The 27,464-nt window shown below is 43.5% G+C and overlaps 1 protein-coding gene across 1 annotated transcript in view; it reads left to right on the forward strand.

Moving 5' to 3' along the window:
- fusl (transmembrane protein fuseless) overlaps positions 1-27,464 on the forward strand; it is a 362,638-nt gene that overhangs the window by 42,289 nt on the left and 292,885 nt on the right. The gene's annotated exons all lie outside the window — the stretch shown is intronic.

Consider the following 27,464-nt stretch of genomic DNA (forward strand, 5'->3'; position numbering starts at 1 on the left):
ACACAGCCAACAAATGACACTACATGAATATACCCAGTCCCCTGTCAGGTGTACCATGCAGACAACCAACTGTCGTCGGCTGCCAGCAGACATTTTATGTAAGTTATTGTTTCAGGGATAGAGCAGATTAGACGTCGTCGTAATTTTTAGGTAAGAAAGAAATATGTGTTTGTACATCCTTGAAATTAACAAATGTTCATATATTACACATTTTGAAAGCTCATTTAATTATCTTTTTGATCATATAGTTAAAATGGAAGAAATGTTTTTTTTTTTGTGTCAAACCAACGATACGTATTCTTGTTTACAAACGTGGTCCAGAAGTGAGTTCCTAAGGTGGCCCATGGTGTATTTTTTTTTTACTTCGCTTTTCTGGCACTTTTGGCTAATCGCCAAAATGAGAATGAGTGATGATGATATGATGAAATCGATGCAGGGATACTCGCAAAGAACACATATCCACAGGACGGGATTCGAACCCGGGATCCCTGGCGTCGTAGCGCGCCACAGTCGTATGTCTTGGCATCTTTTCACGCATTTGCCTTTTTTCAGCGACAGTTGGGCTAAAGAGGGTGGCACGTTCTCTCCCAACACCCATAGCTACGCCACTAGCTCGCTCTCGCTTCCACGCACACATTTCCACGTTCGGACCAGCGGCAAACCCTCTGCTCGAGTCGAGTAGCGGACCAATTGCTTCATGATTAGCAACATCCTGCGTTGAAACAGCCGCCTGAGAATCACTGCAGCCCGCCACCAGAGATGTTTTCGTTCGCGTAGCACGTTAGCAACCCATAAAAACGTCTATCCAATTTCCCCGTAGTATTGAATTCTTGCAGTTATTGATTGGACCCATTGAGCAAACAAAGCATGTGTTGACAAGTGCACAAAGAGAAAATTGGACGTGCAATTTGCCTCTTTCAAAGTACTTAAAGGAAACTGCTTGCAATTGAATTTACCGACCTTGTCCAGGCCATGCTAAGGAAGATTGACAGTAATTCCTGCTTCAAATATAATTCTTCCGATCAAATCCGCACAAGGCAATTGAGGACAAAGGCGTGCCCAAGGGAGAGGCTGGTGGGACTGCAGTCCCCTCCTCAATTTAACGAAATTGATTAAATATCTGAAGGACGTTATATGCAAATCTCAGGAACCAGGTGATTATTATTATTATTATTATTTTCATATTCTACTATTTAATCCAAAGAAGGAATGTTTCCACAGTTTTCAAAAATCAAGTTTTATGTGAAAGGTCGAACAACATAAACTTCATGACTAAAACTTTCGCTCTCCTTTGCGCAACAGCCCTGAAGGGCCTTGGCTTACCTACCGACTGCCGGTCTCCCTCCCACGCTTTCCTTCGTCACCTCTAAGCGTGGAGATCTTCAACCAGTATTGGAATAGTCGGGGGATCAGCCCGACGTATCCCCAGCCGTTATAGTAGGTCTCCGTGGCCGGATTACGCTTACTCATTCGAAGCTCCCCAATTTCCTCACGATGGTGGGTTGCCACATCTTCAACAAGGTATCTAAAAGTTAATAACAAAATAGAATAACTATGCATTTCAGTACACTAACAGTATGCAGTGTAAAAAGACAATGAAAACAGTTGTGTTAAATATTCACTCAATAGTAGATCGAATAGAAATATTTCTTCAAGGATATAACAACAGTAATAATACATTTGGAATAAGATTTGATTATTTTTATGAGATTTTAATTATTATAGTATAATAATAATAAACACTATAATAATTAATGTTATTATTTCTAATACACATTTATATTTATATTTTATCAACTGCCCGAACCCTCATAAAAATTTCTGGTACGCCCATGGGAAGAAGAGAGAACCCCATCCCCCGAAAAAAAAATCTGCCCACGGCTATGGGGGAGGGGGTGAAAGGGAAATCAAGCGGTGGGGTACTTTGCACCTCCTGCTATGGTCTAACATCCTGCCAAAATTCAGCTCCCCCCTAATTTCTTCCGACATGAAACCTCTATTTCTTCCACTAAGCTTGTGATCCCAGTTGGACCAATATCTGCCAAACTTTTACTCTTTGTGCGTTCGACTGACGCACGTTCTGGCGATGTGCTGGTAGAGTGGTAGAATGTGCGACGAAATAGTACTGTAGAAAACCCTTTGCTGAAAATATTAGTGGGAAAGGTGAAAGGCAGTGATGTGCGTCTACGCGTAAACAACGATAGTCTACATTCTACACGTAGACTATTTTATACACGTAGTTTACGTAATCTATGTAAACAACATTGCGAAAGGTGATAACTTAGCGAAGGGCGCCGTGGAATTAAAATAAAATTATACTGCGTATCAGTTGCTGATGTGTGAGGAGAACTTTTCATATTCTTTCTTCCAAATTCGAACAATTTATCACCTAGGAAGAAACCTAATAGATATATTCTAGTGGTTTTTTTTTGGGGGGAAAAAGACCACTCTTGCCTCACGACTGCCATCTGTTGTCTTTTTTTGCATACTATTTATCTTATTCCATACTTGATGATAGAAGATAAGATAAATTTTGTTTTAAGTAGGTTTCTTTTGAATTCGTTAGGAACCAATACAGTTGAAAATATCACTTTCCTTTCATGAAAGCCTTGAAAATTAAATTTAATGAACTTTAGATTGTCTACGTAGTCTATGTAAACTACAACCCAATGTAATCTACGAGTGTAGACAACGCATGTAGACGTAAACTTATAGTCTACGGCACATCACTGGTGAAAGATCTGGGTTAACGAGATATTTTAAAGCTATCAATATTCTACAAATATCAAATTTAAATAGTGTATGGTGGTAAATAAGTTTATTTCCTCAGCAGGATTAAGCATCTTGTATAATAAATTGTATAAGGGCTTCTACCCCCCCCCCCCACACACACACACCTTTTCGCCTTTAGATGGCGGCTGCTGACAAGGGATGAGCCCCCAGAAATAAAATTCTGGCTACGGACCTTCGATACACACAACCACCCCTAAGAGACGCCCAAAACTTACTCAACACTCCCTTAAAATGATCACAAAGGCTTTATTATTATTAATTTGTGGCTATAAATTTATCCTTACACCCCCTAAATATGAACTTACACCCCCCAGATGGGAAATTCTGGATAAACTTCTGTTTTCAATAATGAAAACTTGTAGTTAGTGCGTTGAATACGCTATAATTTTAAGCCACACTTTTCTAGCTCCAGATTGAAGTGTATTATGTAATGGTTCACGATCGTAAGTCAATACGAATACATGTTTATTGTCCACTACTGTCCTCTCACACAAACAACACAGAAGTCAAGTGCAAAAAGCGCATGTGTAGTCCACCCTTTTGTTTAATTCGGCCGAAAAAATATTGTTTGGTTCCATTTAGTGAACGTCAACGTAGCTCGGTGCCAAGAACGTATTTAGGGGGAGGGGGTCCGGACCCCCCGAAAGACTTGCTTAGTACTAAATTTAAATGATGAAAACATACTTGTTGTGTAATGGAGTGTTATTTATTTCTGCTGAACCAGTCCCGTAGCCAGGCAGGGACCAGGGGGGGCTGAGCCCCCCTGGAACTGCCATCAGCCCCCCCTGACATTGCCGTCAGCTCCCTTGGCATTAGGTAAAACTATTTTGTATAGTCTGCAGGGAAGAGCGAAAATGTAGACAGCAGATATAATTTTGCTCACAACTTTGGTGAAGGATAAATTCGAGAAAATGAACAAGCGGCTATTACATTCATGTTATTTATAAGAAGAAGTCTAAGTAGCGGCAAATATTTGGAAGATTCTCTTCTCTAGACTTTAGAAAGTTCTTTCATAGAGGAGCTTCGTTATCTGTACCTTCGCTGCCCCTGTTGTGGCCTCCCGGTTAGACAGAAATCTGTGACTTTGACGTCATCATCCATATTCCTTCCACATCTACGTCAAAGGGCAACAGCTCCCAAGTTTTGGGAACTAAGGGGAGTTTCATTGCTTCGGCCGGTGGTTGAATGTGCTATAGGCACTATGATTGAATATTGTTCATTTTGTTTTGTGTGATTATAAATATCTGTATCATCAAAAGTAGTATGGTGTGTGTTTAGTAAGTGATGATTTCAGTAGCAGTGAATTAACACTTCTACCGATGTTTTGAAAGGTAAAGAAAAAATGTAGTATTTTTATGATATTTATAAATTCTATTTAACTTAAAGCGCCCCACTCTCAATTTACCTTAATTTAATACTGATAAACTTTTGAAAAAGGAACTTGCTTTACAAAGCCTCCCCTGATAACCCGTGAGCCCCCCTGGAGATCAGTTCTGGCTACGGGCCTGTGCTGAACTTATTGGAAGGCAAGGATTATGCAAATTTTATTAGTACTAATTATTAAAAATGAATAAAATATTACCAGGAACTTTACTTTTCGTCAACTGGATCTAACATCCTTTTTTGATATTCAATAAATATTCAATTCTTTATCTTTTTGACATTAATTTCCTTGCCAGGGATTTAATTTATTTACAAATGTTGCTGACCTTAACTATACGTACAAATATAATGAATACGTGCTGTTATACCTATTCATGTAATAAAATATAATAACTAATTTGAATATTTTAATGAATACTATTTTAATTAAATATCATTATTTTAATTTAAACATTATTCTTCTTATTCATATTATTTTCAGACATTTGGTTTCAACCCCTTGAAATATATTCCTAGATACATGCCTGCTCGGAGCCAGTGTGACAGCTCATATTAACTTACATGGTGGCAGTGGCGTGTCCAATTGGGGGGGGGGGGGCGTGACCCCGTGATGGTAACATACCACCCTTCTAGCCCAGTATTCTTAAAAAAAATGGAATGTCAAAGACAAGAAAAGAGAGCAAAATAAGGGCTGACTAATAAAAAAGTATACGTAAACCCTTTTCGAAAATCCTGGGCACGCCACTTCATAGAGATGTTTCTTCTGAAGTGTGCGCCAGTGTGTGTGTTCGCCCTAAACCGCATTCAACATTCTAAGCATGCCAATAGAATGCCATCTGTTAGCGCCAAGCTGTACTACTTGGTAAAGATGGAAATTCTGCATGCAGCAGAGTCATCTGTTGTTATTACTCGACACTATTTCGGAAATGTCACTCATTGATAAACTTATGTTGCGATTCAAATGGATATTTAATGAATGTTTGTTTGCTACAAGGACATTTAATAATGCTATTAAAAACGAAGGAAAGCGTGGGAGGGAGACCGGCAGTCGGTAGGTATGCCTAGGCCCTTCATGGGCTGTTGCGCGACGGATTATTAAATGGGATAATATAATCTCTCAAGCGTAGGGCACATAGTCTGGTGTGGTTTTCCAGTGTGAAGTAACAAGTTAATTCTGACACAGTTATAATGAATTATAACTGTGAGGTGTCCTGGGTTCGTCTGATCGTTGTTTATAGTATGGGCGCATCAGCACATAGGCTATTTTTGCTCGACTCGCATTACGGGGATAAGCCCCTTTAGTAAAACAAAATTAAGGACAGACCCCATGCAAGAATATAAAATATGATTCTTACCAGGGGTGCCCATTCCCCCCAAGGCCGAGGACGCATCCCCCCAAAATCGTTCATCAAAATCCCCCAAAAAGAATTGTTCATCATAATCTCTCCCCCCCTCCGGCCACACACAAATATAGTTTGGATAAACATGCAGTAATTGATTTTTGTTTGTATGTCGATAATTTGATTATATTATTTAAAAAAGAAAATTCGAAATACGTAAGTTTTAGACAACAAAAACTGAAGTATGTTAAAGTATCCAGTCAGTCGTAGGACAGGAACACATACGTACAATTGAAACAAATCGTGCCTGATATCATCCAACACTAAAACTGAAGTCCGCATGTCGGACGTTCCGAGCCAACTCGGAAATACCACAAAAAACACTGGACAGTTTACCACTGGCCGAGATGCCAACAATTAAAAGCCGCATGAAATTAGAATCCTTTCATTGCAGTTGAAATTAAAAGACTAAGAAAGAAAAAGCACGGCTCACTTTCATGTTTGCTAACATAAAACGTGCAAAACTGCTCATGCTCACTGCCATTGTTAGCGTACTAAATCAACCTTATTCTTAATAGTTTGTCTGCTTGACTATACCTTGTATTAATTCCAACCGATTCTAAAGGCATAAGAGGTGGTGGTTCATTTCAACCCAACTGCCGCGATCATCCACAGGTAGGAACAGCGGCGGCGCCAGGATTATTCATCTAGGGGTGATGAGGGGGTGCGGAAAGAAATTTAGGGGGTGCGATTCTGAACATAAGGAAAACATGAAACACGCATGCAACTTTCCAAAACTGGGGGAGCAAGGTGCCAAAACTGGGGGGCGGGCATGGATAGTTTACTTTCCCTTGGTAAATAAGGTTTAGCATAGTGCCGGGGCAAAAATAGCAAAAAAAAGGGGGGCAACTGCATCCCTAATCGCCGCCACTGATTAACAAATTACTGACTTAAATTAAAATATATGTGTGAAATATATAACTTTGGATTGACATTAATTTTCCAGGGATGCTGCCCCCTTGCCCTCCGCCTGGACGTCCATGATGATAATATTAAGTCCTCTACTCCAAGAAAGAGGTCGTACAGTGTAAACATTCAGATACACGTAGCAGTCATATTGAACTATGTAGTGAAATACAAAATAAAATCATCCTGCCCTTAAAAACACAATTTTTGAAGCTTTTCAATGTAACCAATGGAGGTACAAAATACATAGTAGCTACATCATACCTTCCGTCTGCCACAAGACAAAACGCGAAGAACACAGCAACTGTGTCATCTTTAAAATCCCTTCTGCCGCACAATCCCCAACAACGAAGTGTAAAATTTCTTCGTGAACATTGGGCCTCTTCCTAACAGTCTTTGAAAAAGCTTGAAATGGTACGTTTACTAGACATGTTACTTGGAACCAATACACAGAACGTATTAACAAGAAAACTACCCTTCATGTTACAACTCGCATTAAATAATTTCCCGAGCACGACCTGGTGATACCTTAAACGCAGCTGAATTTTTTGCTCCAGTGTAAGGAAGAACAAGTAGGCGGAAAATAAATAGTTTATTAACAATGCAAGAAAAAGAGAAACGTAACTCACATTAAGCTATAGGCAATTATCAAAAATCACGGACAGACCATTTGAAGAAACAAAAGCAGAAAAAATTCATAACAACAATGCTGACGAAAGAAAAAAAAACGGCCGCTGATCTTTACAGATGCTGCCGCCAGTACAGAAAAGTATCGGCACCTCTTTCAGTGCTTGCCTGTTGCATAGAATATCAGTCTTACTTCAGTACCTATCATTCGGCGCTCAATACCATGACAACATGACATAATATTACATGTTAATGTTAGTGTTTTCAGTTGAACGTAGGGAGTGCGAAAGAAAAGCACCCCCTCGCGCCCCCTGGGTAGGAAGAAAAACAAATAACCATAACTAAAAATCAATAACAAGTCAATCAAACGAAACGATCCCCAATTTTTGTGTGAAGATATGTAGAATTGGTAGTTAAACTATAAAATTTTGTCCCCCCAAAAATTCCCATGACGCAGGTGCGTTGTGAATCCCCCCCTGTGGGCACCCCTGATTCTTACTAAATTTTTTGAACCAATTCAATCATTCATTACTTAACAAGAGATAAAACTTTACTGTCTCTGAGGATTAAAATCCCCTTGTGTTAAAAACTGAAGCTTCAAAGGGCCCCTAAGCGCATATAAGGACAGACACAGGACAACACGACTCCGCAGAGGATTATCCTGATGACCGTGGATCATAGGCGGAGTTCTGGAGGGGCCAGGGGGATCCTGACCCCCCCCCCCCCAACGTAAAAAAGACTAAAGAAATAACACATGATTAAGTTCAGTTACTACATTTTTGTTATGAAGCCATATCGCAAATCTTGACGTTTGGCATGATGGCATGTGCGGCAATTGCGCCGCAATAGCGGGTCTTAGACGATTTGATTGATGTGGACAGTTTGAAGAAAGAAAAACGTAAAATTACTTTGTGTTGAGTCAACAGTTACTGCTGAGGCATCAAAATAACTTTTAAATTTATTTTTCTAAAATTTCTGAAGCTTACTATTGCGACGGACTAAATAAGATTAGATTAAATTTAATAGTTTGAACCCAGCAGCAACGACTCAATAATTGAATCACATCAATCTTGCGACGAGCTACATGACATTCGTTCAAATTATTTGTTTTGCGAAAATTTGCCTGGTAACGCCGGTGACGCGCGCAGCGCACTGCGAAAGAAATTTCTATACCTTTGGATTTCAAAATAATTGATTTACAACTAACAATAACCACTTTCCTTGGTAACAACACTAACCCAATTTACACATGCGAAATTCCCCCCTTCTGAAAAAGAAGAATTAATCATTTACACATTTACACATCAACGAAATACGAATGAAAGAAATGTTGAAGAACGCAAATAGAAACATAAGAAACAATGAACTTATTTATTGAGTTGAAAATAACAAATGTTTCTTGTTTATGAGAGCATTATGAATCAGTCCTTATTGTACTATGAGACGTGAAACAACTGTCTATACGTGACTGAAAAAATTACCATTTATGGTCATTGGGCATACACATTTTTATGTTATATAAAATGGGTTACAAAAGTCCATATTATTTCCTCAAATTGACGTAAAACCAATCTGGGAACATACTACTCATTTATTTTAGCATGTTTTGTACGTTTCTCGAACGAGAATAGTTCGTTTTGTGTGTGCACACAACCTTATTCAGACATGGCGTCGATGGCCATTTTGTAATTAACGCATGGTTTGTAACGAGTACTAGTACCGTGTCAAATAAGTTCCAACACACGCGAGACAGCTATCTCTTAAACGAACTTTGCGTATCTGTAGATTCCACGATTTGCGAGAATTTTCTTCTTCTCAAAGTCACTTAAGGAAATTTAGTTCCCTTACCTTGTGTCTCCGGAACGAAGAATCCAGCATGCACGAGTTCACTCCTTACCTCCCTGGGAACCGAGAGTTCAACTCACTTCCAACGTTTTATCTGCGTTGTACTTTTACTCCATGCTTTTATCCGCCGTTATATCCTAACAGCCGATGTCATATTCGTCCAGAAACCACTGAAAACAATTACAATTTCCTCAATCGTCGTGACATAACTTTCTTCACTCCATTTTTCTGTACCGGAAGTCCCTTTCGATCACCACACACCCCTATCGATAACTACCATTCTTTTTCGCAGAGCACAATTGTCTTTACCAAGCAACAATTTACATGATTTAGAACTCACACGTTAACAAATATGTGTATATGTTAAAGAACCCATTATAATGCTTATTAAGATAAACTTTTTGCTGTTAATTAACCAATGGCATCTAGACCAAAACGCTGTAAATGTTATTATTTTGCGCCATTACCGCGAATTGTCCATGCGTGCAATGACCGACACATCAAAATGTCCTTGTGCATAAGGAAACCGCGAGAAAATCGGATATCAAACAAAGGAATTTACAACTTAAACGCGCATAACGGTCAGAGCCATCTAGCGACTCTTCGCGTAAGTACTAAAGCAACAAAGTCTTTATATTGCATAGGCATTCCACCTATCGTGAATTCTCTGCACTAGACGAGTTCATCGTCTTAGGACATAAGTTGGGCTACTTTACCCCAGCAAACACACACGAAACTCAAGTTTCTTGAATACCTTATGACAGTTCGTCATAAATGGCGCCCAACATAGGGCTGAACCCTCACACAATACTTTTGATACAATACTAAATTTAGACTTACATCAAATAAGCATTCATATTCTACATATTCACTAATATACATATTTAATATATACAGACATATTACTATATTGTTTACAATATGAAACATCCCGGATCACCAACTCTGGTGACTTCATCATTCTCCCGAAAGAAGGAACCCCGCATGTGTCTTGGTGTCTTGCAAAACATAGTGGCTTGTATATTCTTGGTTGGAGCAGGAAACAAATGAATGCCTAGGCCCACCGCAACATTATACTTACTTGACTAATAGCCCGCCGCAAGCATAACCTAACTTGACCTTTACCACATCATACCTGCCCTCACCCGCAAACTCAACATAGCCCCCATGGAACTACCTAAACAACTTTTTATTTTGCTTTTGGATTCATTCAGTCTGTGCTAATAACTATTGTAAATGTTTCACCTTATTTTGGAGCAATCAGGAAGATTTCAGGCTCATCTCGCATGCTAGTACGCCGCAGAAATTTCACCTACTTGGTCAACTCGCCCGCCGCAGGCTCAATCTCACTTTACCCATACGAGAAATTTTAACCTTGAACTTCCCCTACCCCGCCTTTATCTACACTGTCCTTAACTACCACGTCTGATATACAGCTAAACCCCATCGTCTGTAACATTTCATCCACACCTTCCAAATTCAAATCTAGTAATCTCTTCACCCACATTTTTACCTTGTCCTCTGAACAATTCCAAACTTTACAATTTTCTATCGACTGGTGATCCAATTTTTCTCCTGTCACACAATCTATCAATGAAAGCGTGGAATCTTTACTGTTCTCAACACAAAGATAAGGGCCGACAAAGAGGTCACAATATTTCCTTATCACCTTATCTCCTGTGCAACTTAAGATCTGATTCTTAACGAAGACTAGCATACCCTCTCCCACTACAGGTTTCACATCCATCTTAGCATTTTGTTGCTTCAATTTATTTTGCCTTTTACTGAGGCTAGACAGATTCGCCATGACTAGCTTGTCATTCCACGTGACATTGTTAGCATCGGCCCCCAGCGTCGGTATATCGGTCAAACTCCTTGTCATGTTTAATCTTAACTCCATTGGAGAATATCCTGTTTGTGACGAAATGGAACCATTCAGAAGGCGCAGAGCTTCAGGTAAGTAGTACAGTGGCACCGGTTCAACGCCCGAAAATGAGGCTCGGTGAGGCTCGCCTTAATGGATTTCTCTCGTAAGGCATGAGCCTCATTTTCTCGCAGTGTTGCCAGCTCACCCCAAGAATATTTCACCATGTGATATTTTACAGGCGAAGCTAACCTACAAATGGGAGTTGGCAACACTGGCAACATCAATTGCGGTTCAGTGTTGCCAACTTACCTCAAGAATATTTTACCATGTGATATTTTACAGGCGAAGCTAACTTATAGTAGTAGGTGGAATGCTTCGTTCTGGCTGCGCCCTTTGACCTACTTTTTATTTTCGCAGTGTTGCCAGCTCCTCACTCGAAAAAATCACCAAGGTTTTTGTTTTTGGGTATAACCTAACCTCAAGCAAGGAGCTGGCAACGCTTGAGGCTTTCTCGCAGTGTTGCCAACTCACCCCAAGAATATTTCACCATGTGATATTTTACAAGCGAAGCTAACCTACGAATGGGAGTTGGCAACACTGATTAGTGGAGGTAGCCGGGTTCACCAGCATCAATTGGCGATCAGTGTTGCCAACTCACCCCAAGAATATTTCACCATGTGATATTTTACAAGCGAAGCTAACCTACGAATGGGAGTTGGCAACACTGACTAGTGGAGGTGCACGGGTTGAGTGCCATCAATTGATGTTGCCAGTGTTGCCAACTCACCTCAAGAATATTTCACCATGTGATATTTTACAGGCGAAGCTAACCTACAAATAGAAGTTGACAACACTGGTAACATCAATTGCGATTCAATGTTGCCAACTCACCTGAAGAATATTTCACCATGTGATATTTTACAGGCGAAGCTAACCTACAAATAGAAGTTGACAACACTGGTAACATCAATTGCGGTTCAATGTTGCCAACTTACCTGAAGAATATTTCATTATGTGATATTTTACAGGCGAAGCTAACCTACAAATGGGAGTTGGCAACACTGACTAATAGAAGTGGCCAGGGTTGCGTCCGAATCAGCAGCAGATGTCACCTAGAGCGCTGTTCCATCCGGGACTCAGCCAATCTCTGTTGTCCGAATTTGCGGTAGACGTGGAGTCGGAGGGAAGAGCAGAGAGGCGCGACAGATGCACGCTTGAACTCGCTGTGACGCTGCGCTTGGCAGCCATATTCTAACTTTCACTTTGTACAGACAATATTTACTGATTAGAGGATGTAAAACTCTATATTTTAATATTTTATCGATAATACTGAATGCAGAAAACATAAATAATGAAATAGCGTGTTATATTTTTAATGTGAGTAGTTAGGTGGAAATCATTGTCATGTTTGTTTGCGCCCCAGAGCGCGGTGGGTGAAGTTCGGGCTGACACCTGGCGGGAAAAGTGACAGCCGTACTACAAGGGGACATGCAGATTCGGACGACTTGGACGCGACTTCGAGTGCACGCGAGAGCAACGGGGGAGAACGGGATGGAGCGCTTGCCAATCCGGACACGGCTTTTGTAAACCTCTCTCGGGAACGATGTGCCACACACGCGCGCGCGCGCCTATCGGTAGATTATGTTTCGCGTATTTATTCGTTGCGCTGACACAGCGTGATGAGTAAATAATGCATTTTCTCATTTTTGAAGTACGAATGCACTTTATCGTAATCTTCCAAGTCCCGGGGACACTAATGTTTGTATATCGTGACTTTTGTAAACCTCTCTCGGGAACGATGTGCCACACACACACACGTGCACGCGCTGGCGCCTCTTATTATTTGTGCAAGAAAAAGATGTTAAACCTGTTAAAACTGCTCTGTAACCCTCTCGTTCTTCACGTCGTACGCGAAAGACTTCTCTGCAATCAGGATAACGCTACACACGGTATCATCGGGCAGCGCGTCGTGGAACTCGCAGACGATTTTGATGTTGGTGCGATCGTTGACCACCACCTGCTTCCTCTTCGTCGTATTGATGACGAACATCGGCCTGCGGATTTTGAATTCGCTGGGCGTGTAGTACACGTCCACGTTTCCCTCGGTCACGCGCTTGTAAGCCGTGTAAGCTTCGTAAAGTTTTAGGTAATCGTCTTTGGTCATGTCGAGGTTGTAATTCTCGCGCGGGAACACTTCGTTCCTACCATTCTTGAGATAAACGTTCTTGATTTTGCAGTCGTCGAACTTGCTGGAATTTTTTTCCTGGTTGTTATCGCGACCGGTTTGAAAGAGCACTACGACGAAATCTGGCATGTCGAACTGTATGTTGTTGAACTGCGTTGTCACGTCGAATTCCATGTGACTTCCCGACGCCAACTTCTGCACGCACTGGTAACCGTGAAAGCGAATCGGCACCTGCGGACTCTTCAAGATCTCCGCTTTGTACTTGAGGGCATAGTTTGTTTCGTATTCCACGATCGGCATTCTCAACTCCATGCTCCGGATGACGCACTTGGCTGCTTCGGGTAATGTGTTGGCTATCGGCGTGCCGTCGGCGTTCAAGTTGGTGTATCGCATCAGCGCGTTGTTGTCGTTGGCTGCTCTTCGAAACGTGACGCGCAATCCTCCCTTCCACATGATGTCCTTGTAGTCCGAGAAGAATCCCGGCAGCAGACGCATGGGAAAGAGCACCGTGTGACTTTTTGTTGATATTTTCGTCCCTGCTTCGAATCCTCCTGCTTGATAGTATGCCGCGTCTGTTTTGGATAATTTCAATGTTCCCACTGCCGTCGACGTGATGCCTGGATAATCGATTCTGTCGATGACGGTGTTGTGTTTCCTCACCTCCACCTGTGAGAACAGGTGAGGCACGAAGTTGTCCACGAGTATCAAATTTGCATTGGGTGGAAATGCGTCTCCGCTTTCCTTCTTCACCACGTCGAATTGAAGGTAGAGGTCTGCTCTGTGAGGATGAACGAACCCATCGCCTACGTCCACGTCGTATTCGATCTCCCTGTTCGCTTCGTTGAGATTGGCGAACGTGCGACGGTTGGGAGGAAAAGATTGCAATTCGTAACTTTCGATTTGCTCCATTTTCACTATGTGTGTTATTTATTATATGTTGATCTCCACGATGGCAGTGGTTGTTGCACCTGCGAAATCCACCACCTCTTCTTTCTCGTTCGTCACTACCAACTCTATGTCGTCTATGCGGTTGCGACATACTGGAAAATAGATCGGCGAAGAGGGCGTGTAGATGATCGGTTCCATGAATTCGGAATTGGGTTTGAATGTGGCGATGATTCCCGTCTGCTTGTGACTTCCTAACAATCCGTCCGAGGATTTCGTGATCATGCCTTCCGCCACGTTGCAGTGAACGTTTAGAGTCTCTATGGCTAGAAATTTAGGAATGTTGGTTGCCGTGTGTTTGATGCCAGCTTCGAGTTTTGTGTTGTTCTCGAAACCTAAAAGTTCTCCCATGGTGCCCAGGTCCACGGTCTCCGTTGCCGACACGATTTCCACTCTGTGCGTGACCGAATTTTGAGAAAGATACGTGCCTTTGGGTAACTGAGCTTGCAAAGTGGAAAGATTGTATTGGCCTGGCGTGACGACGATGTGTTCGCTTCCGACACTAATTTTGTTGTTGTGCTGCGTGACGTTAGGTATGAGGTACATGCTGTAGAATGCACGCAAAGCTACGGATTTAGGATAGACGATGTCGTCGTGCAGCGTGAGTTTCAAGATTGAAGATTCGCTCGTGAGATGGAACACGCCCATCGTATTTAAGATTCCACAATGCTTTCTGAAAATGATCCACCGACGGGTTATTTATTTTAGACATGTATGCGAGAACAGAAAGGCAAAGGTGGCCGCAGTTAACATCGGTGAAACCCTGGATGCGTTTGTCATTGTAGTAGAGGTTGGCAACACTGAGATACTTCACCAACCTGGCAGGCGGTGTGCCACCGAACGAATCGAAAACAAATGCATTGTTATCGTCAATTTTGAGGTAGCATATCCAATGTGTACCAGGATTTTTGTAACTGTCCAGGTTGACCACGCCATACTCTTTTTTCTTCACAGCAGAGGGTAGAGAATCGGACATGAAAACACCCCTGAAGTTCCTTATTCCCAACAGTTCGATCAGAGATTCAATATCGAAGTTGGACAGGGCTTTTTCTTTTTTTTATATTTCTTCAAAGCATCGAGGTTGCTTTTTTGCTTTTTGGTTATACCTTTCCCCTTTTTCTCCATAGCCAGGTTGTGACGTTTCTGTTCTTCCAATTCCGCTTTGTTCTTCTTCGAGTCGATGACGGTTTTCGCGATGGCGGCGCTTCCGCCGGCCAAACTTCCAACGGCCCCCAATGCTGCCAGGATGGCTGGGATGCTGAATATGAAACCACCGATCTTTTGCTGTTTCCGCGAACGCTGCAAGCGTCTCAATTGAGGTGTGCTGAGAAGTAATTTCATTCCGTGTCCTTTCGTCAAGCAAGAACGTTTCTTCTCGCGTTGTTTCTTGGTGAGTAACCCATCGAGGGCACCTAGATTTTTCAGATTGGAGTAAGGTATCTGGTACACGACACCCTTGGGCTTCATGTTGATGCTCTATATGTTATCTTCACGGTATGTTATTTATATATATGTTCTGAGATTTTTTTGTTTTGTGTAATTTTTTTCGGTATGTTATTTATATATAAATGTTCTGAGATTTTTTTTGTTCCGTGTAATTTTTTTTTCAAGGATATACTCCGCGCAGAGCCCTTACACAAATTCTATTACGTGCTTTGTTTTCTTACCAAGAAGTTCCTTTGTACCCTTGTACACGATTTGAGTTTTGTTCTCGATTAAAATAGCTAGCTTCTCGTTGGATAACATGTCAGCGTATCGATCTGGTAAAAATAGACTGTATTGTGCGTTGAGCAAGAGACGTGCCTTGGGACCATACTGGGTAGAAACAATTGAACCGGAAGTTATCGTGTAAGGTTTGTCCACTTCCAATTCCTGAATTTTTACATACTCTACTGACAAATTTAGCATTTGTTTTAATGCTTGGAGGTCACTCATTTTTTCAGTCGTCATATTGAAGAGAAATTTTCAGTGTGTGTGTTAGAGAAATTTAATTTTTTTTCACAATGTGTGTTATTTATATATACACTGAAGATTATTTTTTTCACGATGTGTGTTATTTTATATATATTTTTTTTTTCACGAGATTTTTGTATCGAAGATTTTTTTTGTCTGTGTTAGAGGAAGAAAGTTTGTGCTTCGGAAAATGCGATGATGTGCGTGATGATATCTTCCGTCTCTTGTTTCGACTTATGCCAATCATCTGTGAATCGTCTTCTCCCCAGCCTCGCCTGGTGCAGTTCATCTAACCTATTGTTTAATTTTTCCCCTGCGGCCGAAAAAAGAGTGTCGAGATCGTCGCACCTCATGCCGCTAATTTCCCGAAGATAATCCTTGACAGCCATTTCACAAGGGATGCGAAATTCCGGCGTTGATCTCGCTATGATCAAAAATTTTCTTATATCCTCACAATCTCCGTTTACTGCATGTTTGAATATTTTACACAGTAGTTCGTGTGGCAAGTCGGTTATACCAGACATGATGTTTTTTTTTTTTACTGTATGTTATTTATATACCCCATCCAAATTTTTGTTTCGTGTTCATAGCTATGGTGGTGCCCAGTGCTGCAACTCTTTCTCCCAGCGATGCGTCTCTGCTGACGAATCTTTCGAAAGCTGCGTGCTCTAACTTTCTGTCTGCTTCGTGACGTGCATCCAGATCGGTGCGAGTGGTGTTGTAAGCGATGTCGTGATCTTTGCATGCGGCATCCAACGGATTCACACCCTTGTCTCCTCTCTCCAATCTTTTCTCGAGTTTGGTACCCGGTCCACAGTACTGGTAGCCGGGTAAATGCATCTCGAAAGGTAACTTGTTGATGATGTCGTTCACGAGTCCCTTTCCTTCGGCCATGTTCCAGAATCTCGGAGGCAGCGTGTTGATAATTTTGATGAGGTGACCTATGCCCTTGTCGTCGTTCACGATGAAGTTGGAAAGTTTGGCGCTGATCATGTCCACAATTCCTACCTTCTCGTTGTAGAAATTACGATTGCCTGCATTCTCCTCTCCTGCAATAACCAACAACCTGTCTATGAGCTTGCGCACGTCGTCCACCCACACAAACTCTTTGGGTAGGGTGTTGTAGAGTTTGACGCCGCTGCCTGTTTTCACCTGGTTCCAAATCGGTTTGATGAGATTTCTGTACTTCTCACCACTGCTGGATTTCACCCTATTCTGCGAGGCGTCGTTGTTCTGGTACAAGGCATCCGTCATGATCAAAATTTCCTTGTAACTCTGGTAATCTTCGTCGGTATAATCTTTCGGCTGCTTTTTGGCAACGAGTTCCCACAGTCCCACCGTACCCGGATACCTGTTCCAACTATTCTTCTCGCCTAAATTAACTTTAATGTCGTTGCCTTCGAAGGTCACCTTCGATTTTCCAATCTTCCAAACCACACCGCCGCCTTCGTTGCTCTCCATGCTCGGATACAATCCGAACACTTCATCCTTGTCGAATTTCCCCGTGCTCAGGTAGTCTCGTGCCAAAGGTCCCAACTCGATTTTATCCAAAGACGACGGCGTGCTACCTATGGCTTGACGTCGTGCCGGTACGTCCCTTAGTTCGAACGGCGTCGAAGGAATGCTCGAAATAGGCGTGGGTACGGTGTAACTTTTAGCTGCAAGTGGTACGAGTTCGTTGATCAAATTTTTATTTTGTTCCGTGACGCCTTTAATTTCTTTACCTAGATCGCTGATGGCGTCGATCACAGGTTGATCTTGACGTTTCTTCTCTTCGTAGAATCCGCGATTCTCGGATTTCCAACCTTTGAAACGTTTCGCGAGGTAATCGCGAAGCTTGAGATTTTCGTCTTCGATTTTTCGTTTCGTCATAGCGTTATTTATACACGTTGTTTCTCACAACGTTGCAACGTTTAGAAAGTCGTTGATTTTGTTTCTGTATTTTCCGTCGTTGGGTTTTCTCGTCATGTCGATCGTCGCGAATCCGAAATCGTCACTGTTCCAGCAAGAAGTGCAGCAGCGTTCCGAAAATTGATTGTAGTTCATGTCTCCGCCTACGTAGTCATCGTACGCGTGCTTGAGGTTGGTGTGATCTTGACGAAACAAACATATGAAATTAGCGTTGTCGCGTACTAACTGTTTTGGAATTTTGGAAAACGTTTGAGCTAGGAAGAAGCAATCTATTCCTTTGTGACGACCTTGCGTGAAAAAATTGCGAATTTCATTTTGATTTTCCAGGATGACATCGTCGAACACAACGACTGAATTTTCACGACAATCGTCGAGTGGCTTTATTTCCGAAGCGAACGTTGCAATGTCCAGACCATCGTACAGTTTTATCAGTTGCTTGTATTTCGCTTGTTCGAGACTTTTCGAAAATACGTAGAGGTGCCTGTTCTTCCAATCTAACCAATTCGGTGCGAGGAGAAAATTGTCCACGAGCAGTGTTGTTTTCCCACACCCCGAAGGACCTACGATCAGACAGCGGATGCTGTCGGGAAGCAACTCACCGTTCTTTTTTCTCGTTTGACTTTCCGAATCCGGTAGACGTTTCACGACATTCCACGCACTCATAGAATCACTTCGTTCGCGTTGATCCAACTCTTTTCCGGAAGTCCCAGCCATTTGACAAACAGTTTGTCGCCTTTTCTACGCAATACTTTCTCGATGAGGTACGTGTCGGGATGTTTTGTTTTAGAGAGTTCCTCTTCGTAAAATCTTCCTTTCAAAATCTCGCCGCTACTATCTTTTATTATATACGTGTGTCGGTTTCCGGGTAAAACTCGAACCACCGTAAAAAGTTCCGTGCTCCAATTTTTTGTGAACCCCTTCTCGAAGGTGCGTTTGAATTTGCTGATCCTCACCTGGTCTCCAATTTTGAATTTTGATTTCTTGGTAGTCGTGGGAGTGTACTTTGGACAGTAAACTGTAGAAATTAAACGCTGCTCGTCAGATTTCGTAACGTCAGCTGGCTTCATGCCTATCGTTCTGTGTACCGTATTATTATAGGTGTCGACGAGTTCCGGCAGTATGTCGACCCATTTGTAATTTCCTCGAAGCGTGAATCGTTTCCACATGTGTGTTTTCAAGGTTCGATTAAATCTTTCCACGATGCTGGCTTTGATGTGACTGAAGGTTGAATAATGTCGAATGCCATGTTTTTGAATAAACTTTTGGAATACGGCATTGTAAAATTCTTTACCGTTGTCTGTTTGCAAAAACCGAGGTCGTCTGTCGCTTTCGCGAAAAATTGTCTTGAATGCTTCCGTTACGCACGTTCCTGTTTTGGCTTTCAAAGGTAGAGCCCATGCGAATTTCGAAAACGTGTCTATGACGGTGAGGAGGTACTTGTTGCCCTTGTTCAATTTATGCACATTTTTTAGATTGCCGCTACTCATCTCCACGAGGTCACTTTGCCAGAGGTCATCGATGCCCTTGGTCACCACCGCCAAACGTTCGTAGTTGCGGCGTGCAGGTTTATGCAATTCTTCGACGATGGCTTGCCTAGACATTTTTTAGAGATTACGTTTGAAGAGAAGCACCAGCGTGATGGGATTCAAAGAGGGTGGCACTTCGCTCGTGTTTTGAATGATCAGCTTATCGCCGGCACTCACGTCGAAAACGGTGAGATCTTCGTCTTCGTGTATTTCATATATGTTGCGCGTTTCGTTCCAACGTGCCAGAGGAATGTTTCCTGCTTTCTGGACACCACGATTCGATATCAAGGTCATGGTGGGAACGCTAGCTTTTCTGCCGTGAGACCAGTACGAAAATTCATTTATCTGAATCGTGCCATCGAGGAGAAACTTGTAGTACGGATGATAAGGATGTAACATGTACAGTTTGTTACCTTCAACGAACGTGGAGATTCTCTGTTGATTGGGTATGCTGTTGATTTCGATGGCTTGCAGAGAATGCAGTTTAGCGAATTTAGTATCGATGCTAACGAGGTTGCTGTGAAGCTGTCCCAGTGTATTTTGTACGGGCAACAAATGTTCGACGATGGTATCCGTTACTGTAGAAAATGACGGTTTGATTTTCACTTCCACGTTCAACTGCTTGAAGTTTTCGTTGAGTTCTTGCAACTTGGCACCGAAAGAGGCCAGCGTCGATTCCTGCGTGGATTCCAACACTCCAACTTGATCTCTGATGTTGACGACGATACTCTGAAGGTTCTCGACTTGATTCAATTTCGAACTTTTCTCGGTAAGATCGTTCACGATGCTTCGCATCTCGGTAAACTGCGTGTGAAGGTCGGCGACACTCTGCGAAGTGGGCAGCGTCGACACCAGCGAAGCAAGTTCGTCTCGAATCTGTTCCACGTTCGCCGTTTCCGTTTCCAGTCGTTTCAGCATACGTGATATGCTCCTTTTCAAAGCGTGTAATTCTTTGGAGGTGGGGAGATTGGCCACCCTACTTTCGAGATCGCTCAATGAACTTTTGATGTCGCTCGAATCGGATAGTGCCGTCACCGCCGTTTTCAATTTTTCCAAATCTTCGCTCGAAGGCACGCTCGTCCGTAACGATTCCAAGTCACCCTGTATGTTGTCCAGCACGTGATGAAAATGAGCAAGATTGGATTCGACGTTCAAATTTTCTAAATATTCGATCTTCTGCTGAACCGTGCTTAACGTGTCTTGAATACTCGTCAACGCGCTCGCTTCAGCGTGAATATTTTTAATTTCTTCGTTGATCAACTCCAGAGACGCCTGAAGCGTAGCGATGGTGGTTTGAATGTGTTCGAAATCTTGATAAGCCTCCAATTGAATTTTTATGTTCGCGACGCTTTTGCTGATGACCTGCAGTTCGTCTGACGATGGTAGGTTCGTCATGGTATCTTCCAAAGTCTGTAACTTGGATTTAATTTCTTCCAACGTGCCGGCAAATTCTTCTTGTAATTTGGAAACAACGACGTGCAAGCGTTCTACATCGATATCCTTCACGACGGTTTGAAGTTCAGAGAAATTTTTTTCGATTGCCGAAGTTCGTTCTTCGATTTCGAGTTTCAATTTTTCCAAATCTTCATTTTTCGATTGAAATTGCTGTAATTTGGCCAAATCATTTTGAAGCGAATCCACGCTCAACTGTATATTTTGAACGCTGTCGTAAGAAGGTACGTCGACATAATTTTTTATGAGCGTTTTCAGTTCGGAATCGATTTTCAGAATGGGGTCGAGACATTGCGTTTGGAGCGTAGCGATCTCGGACTCTAAACTTTTGTTTAAGGTCTCCTGCAAAGCGATCAAATCGCTCCTCAACTTTTTAATTCGGACGTCCAACATGAGAATCTCTTCTGCGTGGTCTACACGCTTGGTGTTGCCGAAAATATCGTTAGGCATTTTGGTTAACGGTTATTTATAATAGGATAGACGATTCGTAATTCTACGAAGAGAGGAACGAGTTTGTCGTAATCTCCCAGGAGTTCCACGTATAAACAATCTCCTGCGGAAACATCGTACGTAATGTTAGAAAGCATCTTGTCGTGCTTGATTCGAAAAATGTTCTTGCCGGTAGATATTTTGATTTCGCCTACGTTTTCCGGATTCACGGCGATTTGAAGTTTTCCATCAATCGGAATTTCGTAGAAATGTAAATTGTTGTTAAAGACGTAAAACATCTTGCCCACATCGTCATCCAATTTCGTCCAAATGCTGTTAAGGTGAACGATCAGTAGACCGTTGAGTTTAGTTAACATGGAAGGTAGAAATTCATGATCTGTCGTCGCGCGGTGTACAGTCTCCATGTTGGTTTGTTTTCGGAAACCAAAGAGATTCATAGGTATGCTGGTTATTTAAAATACGGTCAAAGTTTTTTTGTAATAACAGTCAGTGTTGTTTTTTTTTGTAATGATTAACAAAATAATTTTTTTTTGTTTTTTTTTTTGTTTTGTTTTATGAATCTTCTGTTGAAGATGGGCATATGTTGCAGGTTTTGCTTTCTGCTAAGCGATAGTGTCCCCACGGCAGTGTGTGGATTCCACACTCGAGGACGTACCTCTTGTCGTCGTTGGGATCCAGGGCAATCTTCCTCACTTTGTTGGTGGTCAACACATGGTCGACGCTCTGGATGCGGTGTTCTGCTCTTAGAACCGACGACTTGGTTTTGAGGCAATCGACGAAGTCCTCGAATGTGAGATGCTCCCGAACCACCTGTCTGCCGACACCCTTGGCCTTCTTGGTAACGCCGCTCTCGGCTTTGATGGTATAGGCCTTGGCGCGAAGACCTGCAAACTCGAGAATCACGTCTCCGTCTTTTTCGTCTTTGAGTTTGCCGGGCACCTTCTTGTTGCGGGCCAGGATACCGTACCGGTTCGGCTGGGAATAGCCTGACGTGTCAAAGAGCTTTTCAAGAGCTCGAACTTTGACTATATCCCCGTATGCGTCGGCTGTGCGAACGTGGTACACCAAGCTGTCCGTGTCCGTGTAGAGAAGCGAGATGTTGTGGCCGTAGTGTGGACGTAATATGTCGTAGTATGTCTCGAACATGTGGAGCTTGCTCAGATCCAGAACAGTGGCTCCAACGTAGATGGGCTTGGTGAGTTTCACCACACCTTGCCTCATGTGAATTAGAGCCAGCTGCTCGTTATAGATTGTTCGAGACTTGAACAATGGACTCGCGACAAGCTGACGACATCGCTCTTTCCTCGTCACCAATTTTATGTCCACGCGATTCCGTACATTCTCCATGGTTTTGCCAAACACCGCATTATTCATGAGCTTGAAGAAATCCTTATCAAGCTCGGACGTAGCTGCGGTGCGGTGTTCAGTGTTGACTTCGATATATGGGCGCAACCATCGAGAATGCTCGAACTTGAGGATGTGGTGAACTGCGTGGACCGTGACTCCTTGCTGCATCAACCACCGGAGATTCTGGTAGTGAAGAACGTAATTCTTTTTGGGTTCGAAATCCATGACGAGCTTCTTCTGGTTGGAATCGGGTGGACACTTGAACTCGGGTGCAGGGGGGAGATCGCAGAACAAATCCTGCAGCTTCTCGGAGAACTCAAGGTCCACCTCGGCGAAGAACCCATGTTCCGAATCGTCGAAACCTTCGACGTCGAAGTTGGAAGGGTCGGCCCACTCGAACCCTCTAAAGGGGAGTGGCTGCATCATGGAGTGCCCGTACAAGTTATTCACGTCCGTGTGCATGATGTAGCTCGACGGTTGGGTGGAATCGTAGCCAGTAGCCATGTGACGGTTGTTGGCGTGCGCGTGCCGTTGCGACACCTGGACCATGCCACCCCGCACGGCGCGTTCCACAAACAGCATCATGTCCACGTCCGAAAGAAGCTCCAGCTTGATTTTCGTCACCAGAAACATGGCTGACCACGCCAGTCCGGGGAGACTATAGAAGTAGGCGGGATCCAGGTGGTAGATGTTCATTGCGGTCGCCCGGAACGTCTGGAACACGTCGGCGAGGAGCGTCACATCAAGTCTGAGGTAGGCGTCGTGGTAGTCTCCGAGAGTTCGACAACCTAGCTCGCGCCACATGGACTGGGCGTGATGATATTCCTCGTCGGTGATGTTCGAGCTTCGTAGCTGACTGTAGAACTTCGCCTGGGGAGGCAGCGACGTCTCCGCAAACTTGGTAGGGTCTGTGACGTATTCATAGGGGTAGACCCCCTTACGCCTGAAGAGACCGGCGTCCAAGTTTGGAAAATTTGCAGAGGTAATAAGCATTTGTTCGTTGCTCAGCTTCCCTGCGAGAGCATCGAGGCTGGCCGGGAGGAACCTCAGGGAGTCGAGGAAGCGAAGCTCGATGCTCGTGCTTTTTGAGTTGGGGATCGACACTCGCTTGCTCACACTGATGTAACGCTCCTCGTTCTGGGCGAGAACGTTGATTCGCATGTCGTCGTACCCAAGATGCTTGATCAGGTGGTGAAAGTCGTACCCCGAGCCGTTGTGAAAAAACACAGGGATGAAGCGTGGGTCCCGGGCCATACGGTTGCAATCGTTGCACCAAGGACCAACGTACCTACCGTTAAAGTGATCGTGGTGACGGACTTTACGGTTTTTGGTAGTGTACTCCTCGACGCAGACAGGGCAAGCGATGGCCTCGTCGTGTCTGCGTTGATCGTCGGGGGACAGTGGGAGCATAGACTTGGGGGTCAACAGCACCTTCCCTATCTCGATGGCCTCGTCAACCATCCTCTCGAGGAAGTGTTTGGCTGCGTCGGGACCGCGATACACATAGGGCTCGGGGGCGATGTGTTGGTCTCGTCGTACCACAACGTATGCGAAACTGGATGCCTCGTGGAGTTGGTAAGGGGTAGTGGAGGAAACTTCAGGATCGGGATCGCAAGTGGACAGGGGTTTGAGGAAGGCCTCGAAATCCGCGATGATGATAGCAGGGTGCTCCACCATGGCACCGTGCATGTGGAAACGCTCCACGGTGCCAGGTTTGGGCAAGTCTGCCACCCCCGGTTCGTTGGCTTTGCAGTAGAGCTTGTGGTTAGCGAGCTTCTCGGCAGCGATGTTGGGACCTCTGATGCGCTGGTAATCCTGCCGTTTTTGATTACGAAATTTAGACAAGCACCTGGGACACACCTCGACGTGGTGTTCGTCTTTGTTCAGCTGGCTTGAAACAAGCCGAGAGAGGGAGCGGATGAGGGTGTAATGGTGATGGGTCTCGTTCTTGATGAGTAGGAGATGGATTTCTCGAGCATCATTGTCCTCTACGTCGCTCACCCGGATAGGGTACACCACTTTTTTGTCGATGAGGCCATAAACATTGATGGCCAACCGAGGGTTGTGTGTACGAGCCTCGAACTTGCGAATGTCCGAGACCTCCACCGGGTAGTCAATCCCAGCAATGGCATCTTCCAGTTCTGGCTCGTAGGGTAGGTAGTGGTTAACTCGGTGTGGATGGTTTTTCCAGTGAACAGGGTGTAACGCTGCAAGCACCGACCAGAGAAAGCACTTGGCGTCACTGTTCTGAATGTTCAGGACAGCCTTCTTTTCCACAGTCGTATCTGGTAAGGGAACGTAGCTGGAGGCGGAGAAAGGCACAAACTTGGAAAGTTTGACGCGCAGTTCGTGAGGCTCCCCACACAGCGAACCTCCCGAGCCCTTAGCTTCATGTTCTTCTTGCTTTGCCAGCAGCTCCTCGACAAACTTGTTGTAGATGTCCTCGAGGTTGTCGACATCCGCCAGATGCAGCGTCCTCGCCTTGGTGTTGTGGCAGAAGCTGTAAATTTCATCAGATGGCCTTTTGTACCAGCAACGAAGCGATGCGTAGAATTTAGTGGAGGAGTGCGTAGACAGTGCATTACTAAAAATAGAAACTATTTCTGCTCGCTTCTCCTCTAAAAAGCTACGAACATCGCAAGAGCCATCCGACAATTGAACGTAATCTCCTAATATTCCACCGAAAGCAGACCGGTCTGCTTTTATCGCAGGCTTGACGCGTTTAGCAGGTGGTGCATTGATGGAGGCTGCTTCTGCCTTCCTCTTGGTGGAGGTCGAAGGCTGGGCCCCAGATGTATTTTTGCTTAGACAAGTAAGCTTATGCTTCTTGACATACGCAATTGTAATGTATTTATTGCATCCGGAACACAGTTCGGTGGCAGCCAAATGCTTGCTTGGCACGCAGGTGCGACAATGTCTTGCAAAATTTTTGCTTGATATGGCTGTTTTGCACACAGGGCAACTTTTCATGGAGCGCATTTTTTTTTGGGTATGTTTATTTATATGTGATCGGTTGGTGGTAGAGTGTTGTCTTCCTCAAATATGTACTTTAATCAACCCTATAAAAAAATTGAAAAAATATATAAGAAAAATATGATTGTAGATAGAAAAAAAATAAATATTGTATGCATGTGTAATTCTATTTAGCTTATTTTTGCTAGACACAAATCTTCTTCAGATTTTATTGCCCACTAATATATTTTTCTACCAATCTAATAGAGGTGTGAAACTATGAAAATGTTCTGAGACAATCTTCTCTAGAATATTCTTCCCCAAAGCTAATGTTAACAACCTGTTGTAACCTAAGCATCGTGTGTATTGCATCCGGCGAAGCCACGCTAACGCCCAAGCAGCTCGCTATTATGTACCTGCACGCTCCGGATATGCTGACGATCTTCCATCCCAGCTCGCTGTTGCGTGCCTGCATGCTCCGGTTATCTCGCTTGCTCTGAAACAAAATATAAACAAAACAAATTGTATACACCCAAGCGACCCGCTATTATGTACTTGCACGCTCCAGATGTTGCGGGGTAGGTGTACTGACGAGGCTCACCGTTGTGTAACTTTCGTCGTCCCAAGGCCTACGTATTGTTGATAGCACACGCAGAGAGGAGAGGGAGCAAAATTGTAGTTTTTCTAGATGTGTTTGCGCCATAATACAGAAATAATAACAGGCGCCAGCGCGTGCACGTGTGTGGCACATCGTTCCCGAGAGAGGTTTACAAAGGTCACAATATACAAACATTACTGTCCCCGGGACTTGGAAGATTACGATAAAGTGCATTCGTACTTCAAAAATAAGAAAATGCATTATTTACTCATCACGCTGTGTCAGCGCAACGAATAAATACGCGAAACATAATCTACCGATAGGCGCGCGCGCGCGTGTGTGGCACATCGTTCCCGAGAGAGGTTTACAAAAGCCGTGTCCGGATTGGCAAGCGCTCCATCCCGTTCTCCCCCGTTGCTCTCGCGTGCACTCGAAGTCGCGTCCAAGTCGTCCGAATCTGCATGTCCCCTTGTAGTACGGCTGTCACTTTTCCCGCCAGGTGTCAGCCCGAACTTCACCCACCGCGCTCTGGGGCGCAAACAAACATGACAATGATTTCCACCTAACTACTCACATTAAAAATATAACACGCTATTTCATTATTTATGTTTTCTGCATTCAGTATTATCGATAAAATATTAAAATATAGAGTTTTACATCCTCTAATCAGTAAATATTGTCTGTACAAAGTGAAAGTTAGAATATGGCTGCCAAGCGCAGCGTCACAGCGAGTTCAAGCGTGCATCTGTCGCGCCTCTCTGCTCTTCCCTCCGACTCCACGTCTACCGCAAATTCGGACAACAGAGATTGGCTGAGTCCCGGATGGAACAGCGCTCTAGGTGACATCTGCTGCTGATTCGGACGCAACCCTGGCCACTTCTATTAGTCAGTGTTGCCAACTCCCATTTGTAGGTTAGCTTCGCCTGTAAAATATCACATAATGAAATATTCTTCAGGTAAGTTGGCAACATTGAACCGCAATTGATGTTACCAGTGTTGTCAACTTCTATTTGTAGGTTAGCTTCGCCTGTAAAATATCACATGGTGAAATATTCTTCAGGTGAGTTGGCAACATTGAATCGCAATTGATGTTACCAGTGTTGTCAACTTCTATTTGTAGGTTAGCTTCGCCTGTAAAATATCACATGGTGAAATATTCTTGAGGTGAGTTGGCAACACTGGCAACATCAATTGATGGCACTCAACCCGTGCACCTCCACTAGTCAGTGTTGCCAACTCCCATTTGTAGGTTATCTTCGCTTGTAAAATATCATATGGTGAAATATTCTTGGGGTGAGTTGGCAACACTGATCGCCAATTGATG

This window comes from Lepisma saccharinum, chromosome 16 (assembly GCF_977018435.1).
Source record: "Lepisma saccharinum chromosome 16, izLepSacc3.1, whole genome shotgun sequence".
Lineage (NCBI taxonomy): Eukaryota > Metazoa > Arthropoda > Insecta > Zygentoma > Lepismatidae > Lepisma > Lepisma saccharinum.